The sequence below is a fragment of the Ochotona princeps genome, chromosome 1, assembly GCF_030435755.1.
Source record: "Ochotona princeps isolate mOchPri1 chromosome 1, mOchPri1.hap1, whole genome shotgun sequence".
Taxonomy (NCBI): domain Eukaryota; kingdom Metazoa; phylum Chordata; class Mammalia; order Lagomorpha; family Ochotonidae; genus Ochotona; species Ochotona princeps.
The window spans coordinates 101,610,687-101,623,934 of NC_080832.1; the positions used below are offsets into that span (position 1 = coordinate 101,610,687).

Sequence of the window (13,248 nt, forward strand, 5' to 3'; positions counted from 1 at the left end):
AAAAGAATGCTAGTCTTGAATTCTGCTGCAGACCAGTCAAGTCAGAATTTGCAGGGTGAAGACTATGAGTCAGCATGATTTCAGAGTTCTCAAAGGGATCCCAGTCATTGTTGTTGCTGTAGTTTCTAGTACCAGGCTCTGGAGCAACATCTACTGTAAGGCCATGAATGAAGCACAGATGTGGGCATTGAGTCTTATTTCCCATAGACTTTGATTAGTTTCACAATCTGCTCCCAAAGTAAAGGAAATATTGCCACTGAGACTTGATGACCCGCTTGAGATTTTTTCCCTAGTTTATCTCTGAGATTAAGTCAAACAAGAGAATCAAAAGGCAGAGGCAACATTCAACATGTTCATGAGAAGGGTGTGTACAGTCTGTGTATGGCGGTAGTTCTAGGGATTCAGGATTTACCCTGGGAGTTAATGGACACTTAATGTGTAAAACTGGCTGTTTTATAGGACAGTCAGGAGCCTGAGAGCTCCTGTGTTATGTTCTACTTGAAGGAGTGGTCCCAGTGTGGCTGTTACCTCTCTGCAGAACAGCTGGTTCCTTGTTTACCATGGTGGCCTAGTCACCACTTTTAAATTAAACACATCCAGAACCTGACTCTGTTTTGATCTGTGGTATGAGGTGCATTTCTCGGCACCCTCTTCCTTCAAGGTCAAGATCGAAACCAAGCCCAGCTTCCCCGTGTCTTCTTCCCTTTCTAGGCAACAGCAGCAGCAACTCAGTGGAATAACAGCTGGAAGTCACTGGGATTTTCCAAAGCTATTCAAAGACAAAAGAAAATAAACACCTAACACAGCATTCCTAATTTTGTGATATCTCATTTTCCACCCCACCCCCTTTTTTCCTTGTGTGTGTCTGTCTGTCCTTCCTTCCATTTTTCTTTCTTTCTTCCTTTCTTTCTTTCTTTCTTTCTTAGGAGTTACTTAGCTTTGCCTTTTAATTTAGGGTTTTTCCTTCAATTTCCTTTTTTCACACTATAAGCAGAGTGTTAAAAAAAACAATAGTAGGAAAAACTGGAATGTAGTTTTTGAACAGCTTTTCTTTTCAATTTAAGAATGTAATTCATAAACTTTTCCAGTATCTCCTATAGTTTATTTATCTTGAGCATGTAAATTATTTCTTATTTCTTATTTTTTAAGAAATTTTATTTTTTAATAATGATTACGTGGTTGATCAGGGTGGGAAGGATCAAGCTTTAGGGAAAATTGGGTGAACTCATTGCTTCCAAATTTGCTATTTCTTCTTGTTGTTCCTTGGGGAAGGGGAGAGACAAAGGGGGAAACCACTCATGACTTTCCACATATCCCGGTACCCAGGGATGAGGAACCGCCACCTCATACCAGCCCAGAGTCTCAGTGTATACATATTCCAGGGGGTCTAAGTGGTTTGGATAGTTCTGAAATGCTGCTGATTTCACCGATCTGAGGATGATGTCACCTCCCCAATGTCCATTGGCTCCATTCACTGAGATTTTTTGTTGTCATCGTCTGGGATAGTTGTCCAGCTTGTTCTGTTCTCCTTTTTTTCCCTTGTGCCTTTATTTAAAGAAAGTTTCTGGTAAGGAGTATGTATTTAGAGTTTTTCATGAATCTAATCTGACAACTTTGCTACTTGGTGAGGGGATTTCTTTACTAATATACTTGGATTTGAATCTACTATCTCATTTTTCATTTCCTTTTGTTTCCTTCCGTCTTCCAAATTGAGCTCTGTTTTGGCTTAAAAACAAATATATATTAAAATTCTGTTATTATTTTTGAAGACTTGCTATTGGAGATGAGGAATGAGGGAGGGTGCAGAAAAGACACAGACATGGTTGCCATCTGTTAGTTCACTCTCCCAATAGCATCCAGTTGCTGGAACTGGGCCAAGCTGAACCTAGAAGCTGAGAACTCAATCCAGGTCTTTCTCTTAGGTGGTAGGAACTCAATTCCTTGAGCTGTCATCACTGTTTTCCAGGGTCTGTGTTGAAGAGAAGCCGCAGTCTGGAGCCAAATCTAGGTATTGAACTCAGACACTTCGTTGTGGGACACCAGTGTTGTTTTTAACAATAATGTATAGGGGCCCGGCGGCGTGGCCTAGCGGCTAAAGTCCTCGCCTTGAAAGCCCCGGGATCCCATATGGGCGCCGGTTCTAATCCCGGCTGCTCCACTTCCCATCCAGCTCCCTGCTTGTGGCCTGGGAAAGCAGTTGAGGACGGCCCAAAGCCTTGGGACCCTGCACCCGTGTGGGAGACCCGGAAGAGGTTCCTGGTTCCTGGCATCGGATCGGCGCGCACCGGCCGTTGCGGCTCACTTGGGGAGTGAATCATTGGACGGAGGATCTTCCTCTCTGTCTCTCCTCCTCTCTGTGTATCTGACTTTGTAATAAAATAAATAAATCTTAAAAAAAAAAAAGAATAATGTATATATTTGAGAGTGAAAGAGAGCTTCCGCCCTCTGGTTCACTCCTTGATGGCTGCAGCCGAGAGAGCTGGATCAGAAGCTTCATCCATGTGTCTTGCTTGGGTTAAGCAGCTGGAATAGGAACCTGCACCCAATGGGATGCCAGCATTGCATGTGATATGACTATTGTTTATACCACAATGCTGGCCCTAACACAAGGGCCTCAAGCAATGTCTACAACTAGACCACTCACCTATCCCATAAGAAGTATTTTTTATTGTTTGATTTTTCCTCTTCTGTGAGCTTGTTAGTTCGACTTCTTAAACATTATTTGTAATGGGTATCCTAGGAATTGCAGCATGCACACTGCCATTACAAGACGCATGCCATGTATGTGTACGGCTTACCATTTCTCAGATAATAAAGCAACCTTAAAAAAAAAAGTTATTCCTACTTTATCTTCTCCAGAACTTTGCTTATGTTGACATGCATTGTAATACTATGCATTGAATACCCCCTAAAGGAATAGTTAACACAGTCTTACACAGGCTTTCTTTGTCTATTGATTTTTTTTCTGTTGTTCTTCATGCTTCCTTCAGCCTGACTTTCTCCCTGGGATCATGTTTCTTCAGCCTAAAGAATATTTCTCAACGAAGGTCTCCAGCAATAATTGTTTTTTGCCTTTGTGCGGAAGATTCTCAAGAAAACAAGTAAATAAGCTCCTCATGCTAGTTCACCTTAGTTTTGGAAGGGAAACTGGAAGCAGAGCTTTTGCTTGCCAGGTGCTTTTCAGTCCTTGGCCTGGGTTTAACTTTTCCCTACTAAATAGCAAAGGAGTTGATGTGGTTTTATTTTTAAATCTGTATTACATAACAAATTAGGTGTGCAGCGGTGGTACCAGGCACTTTGGGCAGTACGAGGATGAGTAAGACAAAGTCAGTGCTGTCAAGGAAGCTTAGAGCTGAATGAAGAAATGTATACATACTTATGTAACCTACGGGAGTGCATCCAGGAGGTTGGAGAAGGAATGTGCAAGCAGCCATTTGGGATCCAATAGAAACGGTCCAGTTGCTACCCTGTAGAGTTGCTTTGGGGACTGTGTGGATAAATTATCAGGCCTCTCTGCCCCCCATTTCTTCTTGAGAAAGTATGAAAACGTGGGTGCTTGTCTGATCATTAAGAGGGTGTGACCCACTCAAAGAATGTTTTCTATTGATAGTTGCAATTATTTCCAGACTGTAGAAGCTAGAGAAGTGGGAGAATGTTCCCCATTGGCTTCAGCTCACACACGTACCAGATCACATAGTGTCAGGTGCAGAGTCTCACACGTCCAAGGGACAGTGGGGCTGGAAGGTGGCTCTCACGGTTCTCACTGCCCAAGAACAGGGGATGCTGGCTCACTGCGAATATTTATTCTTTGTTGCCTGAGCAACTGTTCTGATGCTGGCAAGGCCAACTGATGGTATGTGTAGAGTTGCTGTGCTGCTCCCTCGAAGATGGCCATCTGGAGAAGGAAACAGCTTGAGGCCATCAGACCTTCAGATAGTCTTAACCGTTTGCTTTTTCGGGTTTCTATCACCTCCCCTTCAAGACGCGGCTGTGTGCAGACAGGGTTTACTACTGCAGTCCCCTCCTTTTTTCTGTTTCGCAGCGCAAACAGGGTAGGGGGAAGGGCTCTTTTCATGGGAAATCCTGGGCAAATGAAGTGTCTGCCTGACATCTTTGCCATTTATGATCTGCGCTTCACCCTTTGTGAGTCGTTATCAGAGCTAACCGATGTAGGTACCTGTTAAACCTTGAGATGTACAAAAAGGGAGATAATAACATGGAGCCTAGTGGCCAAGTTCAGAAGTAATTGTGATTGAGGTTTCAGCATCCCTTTATTGTCCCCGCTTGAAAAGAGGAAACATGTTTTTTCTATACATTTAAAAATGATATTAAAGTCAAGTGGGATACGAGATATTATGAAGTGTCAACTTAGCTATCTGTTTTATCTCTTTTTAACCAGATTCACAAATTGATAGTACTTGATCAGGCATCCATAAGCTTAGGTTGATTAAAATTACTTCAGTAACAGGGCTTGATGTGGTACAAGTTAAGTTGCTGCCTGCAGCACTAGCATTCCGTATGAACAATGGTTTGAGATCCTGATGCTCCACTTCTTATCCAGCTCCCTGCTAATGTGCCTGAGAAAGTCACCGAAGATAGTCCAAGTGCGTAGGCCTCTACACCCACAAGGGAGACCCCGTGAAGCTCCTGGCTCCTGGTTTTGGTCTGTCCCAATCCCTACTATATATTGCAGTCATTCGGTGGTGTGAACCAGCAGGATGGAAACTCGCTATCCCTCTATTTCTCTCTTTTTCTTCAACTCTCCCTTTCAAAAAAAAAATCCTTTTCTTAAAATTATATCAATAATATAGCAGTAAGTAGAACCAAAAACCGGTGCTAGTGATGTTGGTGATTAGTGTAGTAAGATATTATTATCTTATCTTCCAAACCACAAAATATTTACTATTTTGCTTTAAAAAATGCGTGGGCCCGGCGCGATAGCGTAATGGTTAAGGTCCTCGTTTTGAACGCACAGGGATTCCACATGGGCTCAAATTCTAATCCCGGCAGCTCCACTTCCCATCCAGCTCCCTGCTTGTAGCCTGGGAAAGCAGTCAAGGACGCCCAAAAGCCTTGGGACCCTGCACCCGTGTGGGAGACCTGGAAGAAATTCCTGGCTCCTGGCTTTGGATCAGCTTAGCTCCGGCCGTTGCGATCACTTGGGGAGTGAATCATCAGACGGAAGGTCGTCCTCTCTGTCTCTCCTCCTCTCTGCACAGCTGCCTTTCCAATAAAATAAATAAATCTTTAAAAAAAAGCATGGAACTGTGGTTATGCAACAAGGTGGAGGAATCCACCATGGTGGGAAGGTTTGGGGAGGGGTGGGGAGAATCCAAGTACCTATGAAACTTTGTCACATAATACAATGTAATTAATGAATAAAAAAAAAAGCATGGAAAATGGGACTAAAAGTATGAGTTATTCATACATGGATTTTTTTCATAGTGTGCATTTTCCCATGTATTATTAAAGTGTTCTGGCACCAAAAAAAACTCATACTTTTAATTCCATTTCTTTCAGATATCCTTGTATCTAGGAACAGAACAATTGTGCATCATTTCCCTCTTTTTCTGCTAGTAAGCTCCTTGTTGCAGCCTGGGGCCTTGCTATGTGCGATCAGTTGGGTAACTGGGAGAATCCTAAAGCTAGAGAAAGCCCTGGGTCTGATGTTTTGGCGAGAGAGAGCAGTGCTCCTGCTCCTGCTACACACGGGCTCTGGTTGCTGACTTCTTGCTTAGCAGCTGCAGGATGCAGCTGTCCTTATCTATGGCTATGAGACAGCTATTTTCAGAAATGTAATGTAGCGAGGGTGAATTGAGGCAAATACCAGCTGTACACTTAACTGCTGCCTTCTTGGGCTGTTCAGATCAGTCTTTGTCTTTAACGTTCTACTTGGTCGTCTTTTAGAAGATCAGGGATTATTCACGGCAGACTAAGGACTCTAAGAGTTTAGCCGAAGCTGTGTGTGCATTCCCTAGAGCACAGAGAATCACTGCTCTTTGCTGTGTAACTTACCACACAAAGGGTCATTCAAGGTCAAGTATTTCATTTGTGGGGTGTGGCTGCAATTCTAGGGAGTTTCTGGAGTGGTAAGACAAGGACATTATAGTGGTTTTTTTTTTTAAGTTTTTTTTTTTTTCATTTTTATTTGACAGTCAGATATACAGAGAGAAAGACAGAGAGGAAGATCTTCTCTGTTCAATGATTCACTCCCCAACTGGCCGCAACAGCCAGAGCTGAGCCAATCCGAAGCCAGGAGCTTCTTCCAGGTCTCTCAAACAGGTGCAGGGTCCCAAAGCTTTGGACCATCCGCTACTGCTTTCCCAGGCCACAAGCAGGGAGCTGGTTAGGAAGTGGGGCTGCTGGGATTAGAACCGGCGCCCATGTGGGATCCCAGCACGTTCAAGGCGAGGACTTTAGCCACAAGGCTATTGTGCCCGACCCAAGAGCATTGTGTTGTAAAGGCATTGCTCACAAACGGGTTCCAAGGTAGCTTTGGTGAAATTTGTGTTTAAGGTTTTCGTTGTGCACAAGGAAGTCATGTCTGTGAGTAGGTTTCAGATTTGTGATGACGTTTCAGATTATTCTATCTATTATCTTATTTCAAGGTCTCATTCAGTTGTTCAACAATCTTTTGTCAACTACCCACTGGATTCCTGGTATGTAGGAGGACATTGTGACCCTAGAAGGTCAGCGAGCACAGGATTACAGTTGATTGGACAATATTTGTATGATAAACAACTGAATGGATGTCTTGTGTGTGACTGATTGGATATCCTTTGCATGAGAACAACTGAATGGCTACCTTTTGTATACCTGATGAAATATCATTTGTGTAAGAACAGTTGAGTGGGAAGTAATATACAAGGCAAAAGGACTTCCAAACTAAGGCATAGAAACAGTTGATGGTTCTGTTGATGAACTAAGTATCTCTACCCTAATCCTGTATGACCCTCAGCATATAAAGTCTGTTGCCCCTAATAAATTTGGGCTATTGATCATCAGCCAGTAGTCCAAGCGTGTTATTATCGGCTCCGTGCACCAAGTCCATCGCTGCAGGACAGCGACACTGGTAGTCAATAAAAGAAAAGATGGTCTTGGTTTTTCAACAGTTTATTTGCCAGGATGGAGACAAATCTATAAATAATCGCAACACAATGGTATAAGCAAGTATCATAATAAATAAATGTATGAGAAGCGACAAATGGCATCAGGAGGGAGAAATTTGTACTCACCAAAAAAACACTTCGAAAACTGGAGCTGATATATATTTAGCCATTTGAAAATTTTGTTGAAAAAAATTAGTTGGTAGTTGTTTTTACAGTTGTGTTTTGGTATTCTTCTATAAACTTCCTTTTTGGTTTTTGCCAAGGGAGCCCATCCGCGTTTCTTAAACCTCTGACTTCCGCGTTTCTTAAACCTCTGTCTCTTCAAATAGCATTCCTTTTCCTTCAATCTTTGTTTTGCATTTCTCAGTAGCAAGCATTTCAGAAACCTCTGGCTTTGTCCAGCTGGACTTCAAATACGAGGCTTGCTTTTGCTACTCGCTGTGTGACCTTGGGCAAGTCCTGTAGTGTTTCCAAGTCTCAAGTTGTTTGTAGCAGCTTTGAGAAGATCTGGTGAGAACTGAAGATAAGGTACATAAATGTCCAATCCTGCACTCGACAGCATGGGAGTGTCAGTGAATCTTAGTGACCATTTTCTGTGTTGGAATGCTGCAGCGTCTTTTACTGAGTAGAGAGCACATGCACTCGGTTTTCAGTATATGCACATCTGAGGAGAAAATGGACCAAAGTTGAATGAGTATCTGTTGTCCTAATCACTGTCTAATTGTTTTACATCTGTGCTAACTTTAAGAACTTCACAGTCCTGAGAGGTACAGATTGGTGTTATGATTAACATATGTTCCTGGGGCAGATGTTCAGCCTCACAGTTCAGATGCTGTTGAGGTTGCACACAACCTGTGTCCCCATGGCTGAGTCTGTCCTTGCTCCTCCCTCTGGCTTCTTGCTCATTCAGGCCTTGGAGGCAGTGGTGATGGCTCAGGGAACTGGGTTCATGCCACTCATTTGGGACCCTGGATTGTGTTGTCTGTTCGCAGCTTCAGCCTCCTGGACGTCATGGGCCATTTTGGGGAAGTGAACCAGTGAATGCAAGATCTCTTTCTGTATCTTTCACATCCTGCCAAATAAATATGTGAAATGTTTTCAAAAAGATAGATTACCATATGCTGTTGAATCCCATGTTCAGTTGTAAGGTGTAACATATGTGCCACTGAAAAAGAAAGAAAACCACTGCTGATTATAGTTGTAACAAACATGCATATTTCAGAGATGTTAAAATGTGAAAAAGAATGTACATCATCAAATCAATGAAATACAATAGGTGAGCTTTATATAGAAATGTTATGAGAAGAAAAGTCTGGGAGACAGATTCTTCAGTCTTGTTGATGTAGCTTCCCTTTCCAACACACACTTGGTTGTTGGCTTTGAGACTGTGAGGTGGTGTTGTGCTGCTGATTAAACTGCTGATTAAACTGCTGTTTAAACTGCTGTTTGCACTGCCAGTCCGAGTCCTGGTTGCTCCCCATTCGTTTTCCTGCTTAGGAGCCTGGGAGGGCAGCAGAGGGTGACACAAGTGCTTGGGGCCCCTGCCACGCACTGTGGAACGTCAGATGGAGTCCCTGACTCCAGACTGCAGCCTGACCCAGACTTGGCTGTTGTGGCCGTTTGGCTAGTAAACCAGTGAGTGGAAGATATCTCTCTCTTCTCCATTCCTCTCTCGTTCTCCCTCTTTCTGTCACTCAGTCTTTCAAATAAACAAATTTTTAAAATAATAAGTAATTTTTCTTTAGAAGTCAGTCTTTTTTAAAAAGAAGGAATCAGATGATTTAACACGGGTATTTTATTTACACATGAACTGGGCACAAGTTTTGTATTGAGTCCTATACAAGGAACTGAGACACTGAATTGAAACAAAACAAAACAAATACAAAAAAGAATTATTCTTCTATTCACTGACAGTTTTATAGGAGATGTAGATATATGAGTCAGACTTTCGAATACTTTTTACGAAACTACTCTATAGAGGGGTGACAGTTTTATAGGAGTGATAGATAAAACATGAGTCAGGCATTATATGTTCTGTGAACTGCTATCTAGTGGGATTAAAGTGCACTTGTGATGTTTTCCTGAGAAGCAGTGTTGCAGCTTCAGACGAGCATCCGTCTGTTGACGCTGCTTGCATACACCCTGGTTGACTTTCTCAGAGATTGCGTTGGGGGAATCGGTACCCAGAGAGGTTTACTTTCTCCATTGTTTATCCGTGCAACGATTTTCATCATTTTGTTAAACTCAAAGCACATCTCCGATAAAGCTCAGTAACTTCCAGTCTGGGCTTTTATCTTCCACCCCATCTTTGCGAGGCGAACCCCCGGTGTATTGTATCGCATGTATCAAGAACAAGTATATTGCTCAGGAGAAGTTATATCACAATCATCAATAGATTTTATTGTACACTTGTCAATTTCAGTGCTTTCCTGTCTGGTTTGTCACCATTTTCTTGTTACTCCTGGGTTTCTGATTAAAAGATCATTACAAAAGAAATTGATTTATCAACAGTCAGACTGAGCCAATAGACAGAATGACCAACAGTTAAAATGATATATCACCCCCCCAAAAAAAAAAAAAAAAAAACCCTAGAAGAAATATGGAGGGGAGACTTTTTAAAAAATCACCACAGTAGTTAAACTTCATTCTGAGAATGATAAAAAACCTGGAAAACATAGAAAAGTCAACTACTTAACAATGAAAATACAAGACAGAGAATACCAGATACAAATGACAGAATAATAAGTAGGGAAATTGTTTGCAGTTTATGGTAACTTTCCTTTAGAAATAAAGAGCATTTACAAGATAATTAGGAGAACGCTAGTCAGTCTTTTGAGCTAGAGTCTACAAACGAGGAAATAATGGATGCTCACAAACAGATTTTTAACCTCTGAGTCCAGCCTTGGTGAAGAATTAAGGGAAGAGGAACAGCATTCAGGCTGATGGGCACATAAAGGAATCCATCTCCTGAGAAAGGCCATCTGGTTGAATCCAATGTGTCAGCTGATTGTGATTCCACTTCTAGAAATGTTCCTTACGCACATTCACGTACATTCAGAATGACCCAAGAACTGTAGTAGTCATGGCATGCTGCTCATTACACAAATGCCCTTCATCCAAGGACTGGTTATGCAGCTTACGGAGCATCCATGCAGTGGGACAGTATGCACTTGTCAAAAAGAATGAGTCAGCATTTTGCGTGCTAACCTCAAGGGTGGTTTTCACATATAAAAGGGCAAAGTGAAGACCAGTGTGTGCGTTGTACTACCATTGTAAAATATATACATATGCATATAAAACTCTTGTTAAATCATAAGGGTGCAGGGTGGAGAATATATGTACTTATCTTTATGGCTGGGAGTATAGACTGTCCCTGGAACAGTATACAGGGAAGTGATAACAGCAGTTACCACCAGGAATGAGGAATAGTAGATGAGACCTGGAAATCAGAGGGGCTTTTAGAATTGTGTCCTCAGGTATGTTACAACTGGAATGCTGCAAACGCATTTCTAAAATGGCTAATTGTCGACTTCTAAAAATCTTAAGTCATAAATTCAAACCTTCTAATCTCAAGATTGTGAATGTCCTGTGAAATTGCTGTCTCTCCTCCACTGAGTTTTAAGGCAAGTTTTGAGAAGATTTTCACAACATTTTTTTATGCTTATGATTGAGGGCTTTTTTTTGTTGTTGTTTTTGGTAGGGAAGAATTCCTGATAGACACTGAATGAAGTTTAGGGAAATGCAAGTGATTTCCTGTGGAGTGTGATCTCTTACTGCACCAGGGGTGCTGAGCCCTAAATTTGGTGATACGTTGCAGTGTGAGAAAGCGCACTTACTGTGCCCTTACTTCCTTTTTTTCAAGCTAGGCGGTGAGTCAGCACCACCAGGCTGCAGCAGCATTCCCGTTGATGTCAGCAGCCTGGACAGCTTGCAGACGCTCACGCTCAGGCTGGCAGTTGGGTGGAGTACTCCCTCCTCTCCCTCTCTCCCTCCGGAGCCAACTGGTTTATACCAGCTTCTGCAGCTCTGAACAGCCCAACTTGTTGTGGCTTCCTGTGCTTTTTCCCCTGTGCATCCTGTAAAGAAGCTTCTCCTTAGGGCAAGGAGTTGCCACTGACATTGGACCTAAATCGTGGATGGATTTGTAGCATTAAGGGTTCAGTTTTGAAGTTATCTCTTAAAAACTATCAGAATTCAGAGATGACAAGTCACCGCAAAATTATAGTCAGCTGCTTTGATGTGGGTGTGAGGGCATAGAAAGAAGGAATACACCAGGGCCAGCCCCCTGGGGCTAATTTTACATGTAATCAGTTGCGTTTGAAGCAAAGCTCACTTCCATTAGCCTGTGCTTGAACAGCTCTAGTGTCGGTAAGTCATGCTTCAGTGCTTTGGGCATTTTGCAGGAGGGGAGCAGGTGAATCCTGAAATTCTCCTAAAGGGGTGGGTGAGTTTGTTGTGCCTTTTCTGTCGGGGGCTGCAGGCTTCCCCAGGAAGGTGAGCAGAGTGTGGAAGTAGTGCTCCTCTTCTTCCTTGCCTTTCCTGACCTGTGACCCCAGGTGAGCCAGACGGTGAGAGCTCTCCACTGTGCACTTGGCAACTGATAACTTAGATTGAAGAGGTATTGTTCCTCCCTCCTTAAGCAGTGGGAGCAACTCCCTGCATCCGTCTCTTGTGTCTGTATGGGACCCGAAAGAACAAAGAGGAGGAAAGAAAGCACAAGGATTTGGCCAGACAACTCCAAGCCTAGGAAAAGTTTGGGGAATTCTTGTGTGAAGGTTATTTGGCTTCTGGCCTTTCTTTTCAGCATTTTCATCACTTTTAAAAATAAAATTTACTATTAAACAACAAAAAAAGCTGAAAGCAAAGCTTTTTATGTCCCTTAATTAATATATATATATATATATTAAAAAGCGCTTATGAACGTACCATTTGGATTCAATAATTATCCAACATATGTGTGTATGTTTGCCATCCATAGCCTCAGTTTTAGACAAACCCACTGTTCTTACAGTCTTTCAAAGTTTGAAAGGGTTCAGCATTTTCCAATTTCTCTCTAAATTTTCAGTATTTTTCTTTCAGTTTGCAAAAATCGCAATAAGGTGTACTAGGTAAATTTGCATTATTCTTGCCAAAACTCCTTATTCTGAGTTGGGTTTAATGAGCATTTAGGACCCTTGCATCCCATGTCAGTACTGGTTTGAGTTCAGGCCCAGCTTCCTGTTAAGCATCCTGGGAGGCAGCGGGTAATGGCATAAGTGCTTAGGTCCCTGCCACCCATGTGGGAGACCAGGAGAGGGTTCTGGGTTCCTGGCTTTGGTCTGGCTCAGCCTTGCCTACAGGCATTTAGGAAGTGAGCCAGTGTATTAAAAATCTCTTTTGCTCTGACATATCTTTCTCTCCCTCTCTATATTACTCTGTCTTTCAAGTATATGAAAATAAAAATACTTGGGCCAGTGGCATGGCTTAGCAATCTATTCCTCCATCTGTGATGCTGGCATTCCATATGGACACCAGTTCATGTCCTGGCTGCTCCACTTCCCATCCAGCTCCCTGCTTATGGCCTAGGAAAGCAGTCGAGGACGGCCCAAAGCCTTGGGACTCTGCACCTGTGTGGGAGACCCAGAAGAAGCTCCTGACTCCTGGCTTCAGATGAAGTTGAAGTTAGCTCTGGCTGTTGTGGCCATTAGGGGCATGAACCAGCAATCAGAATAACTATAACTCTCTCTCTCTCTGCAACTCTGACTTTAAAAATGAAAACTAAATATTCAAAATAAATGCATAAATATAAATAGCCATTGTCTGGGACTCTAAGCAAATCTGGTTGTTCATTTGTCTTTTAAGTTGTATTTATTCATTTGAAAAGCAGAGTTACAGAGTGAGAGAGGGAGAGACAGAGATGTTTGACCTGCTAGTTCATACTCTAAATGGTCACAGTGTTGGAGCCAGGTCATTTATAAGCCAGGAGCCAGGAGTTTCTTCCAGGTATCCTACATGGGTGCAGGGACCCAAGGATTTAGGCTGTCCTCCACTGCTTTGCCAGGCACATTAGCAGACAGCTAGAGTCAGCACCTATATCGACTGTCAGCACCTCAGCAGTGGCTTTGCCCGCTACACCACAGCACTGGCCCAAGACGTATTT

General features: G+C 42.6%; 1 protein-coding gene across 1 annotated transcript in view; it reads left to right on the forward strand.

The window, feature by feature from the left end:
• Positions 1-13,248, forward strand: part of TNFRSF21 (TNF receptor superfamily member 21) — a 68,885-nt gene that overhangs the window by 46,451 nt on the left and 9,186 nt on the right. The gene's annotated exons all lie outside the window — the stretch shown is intronic.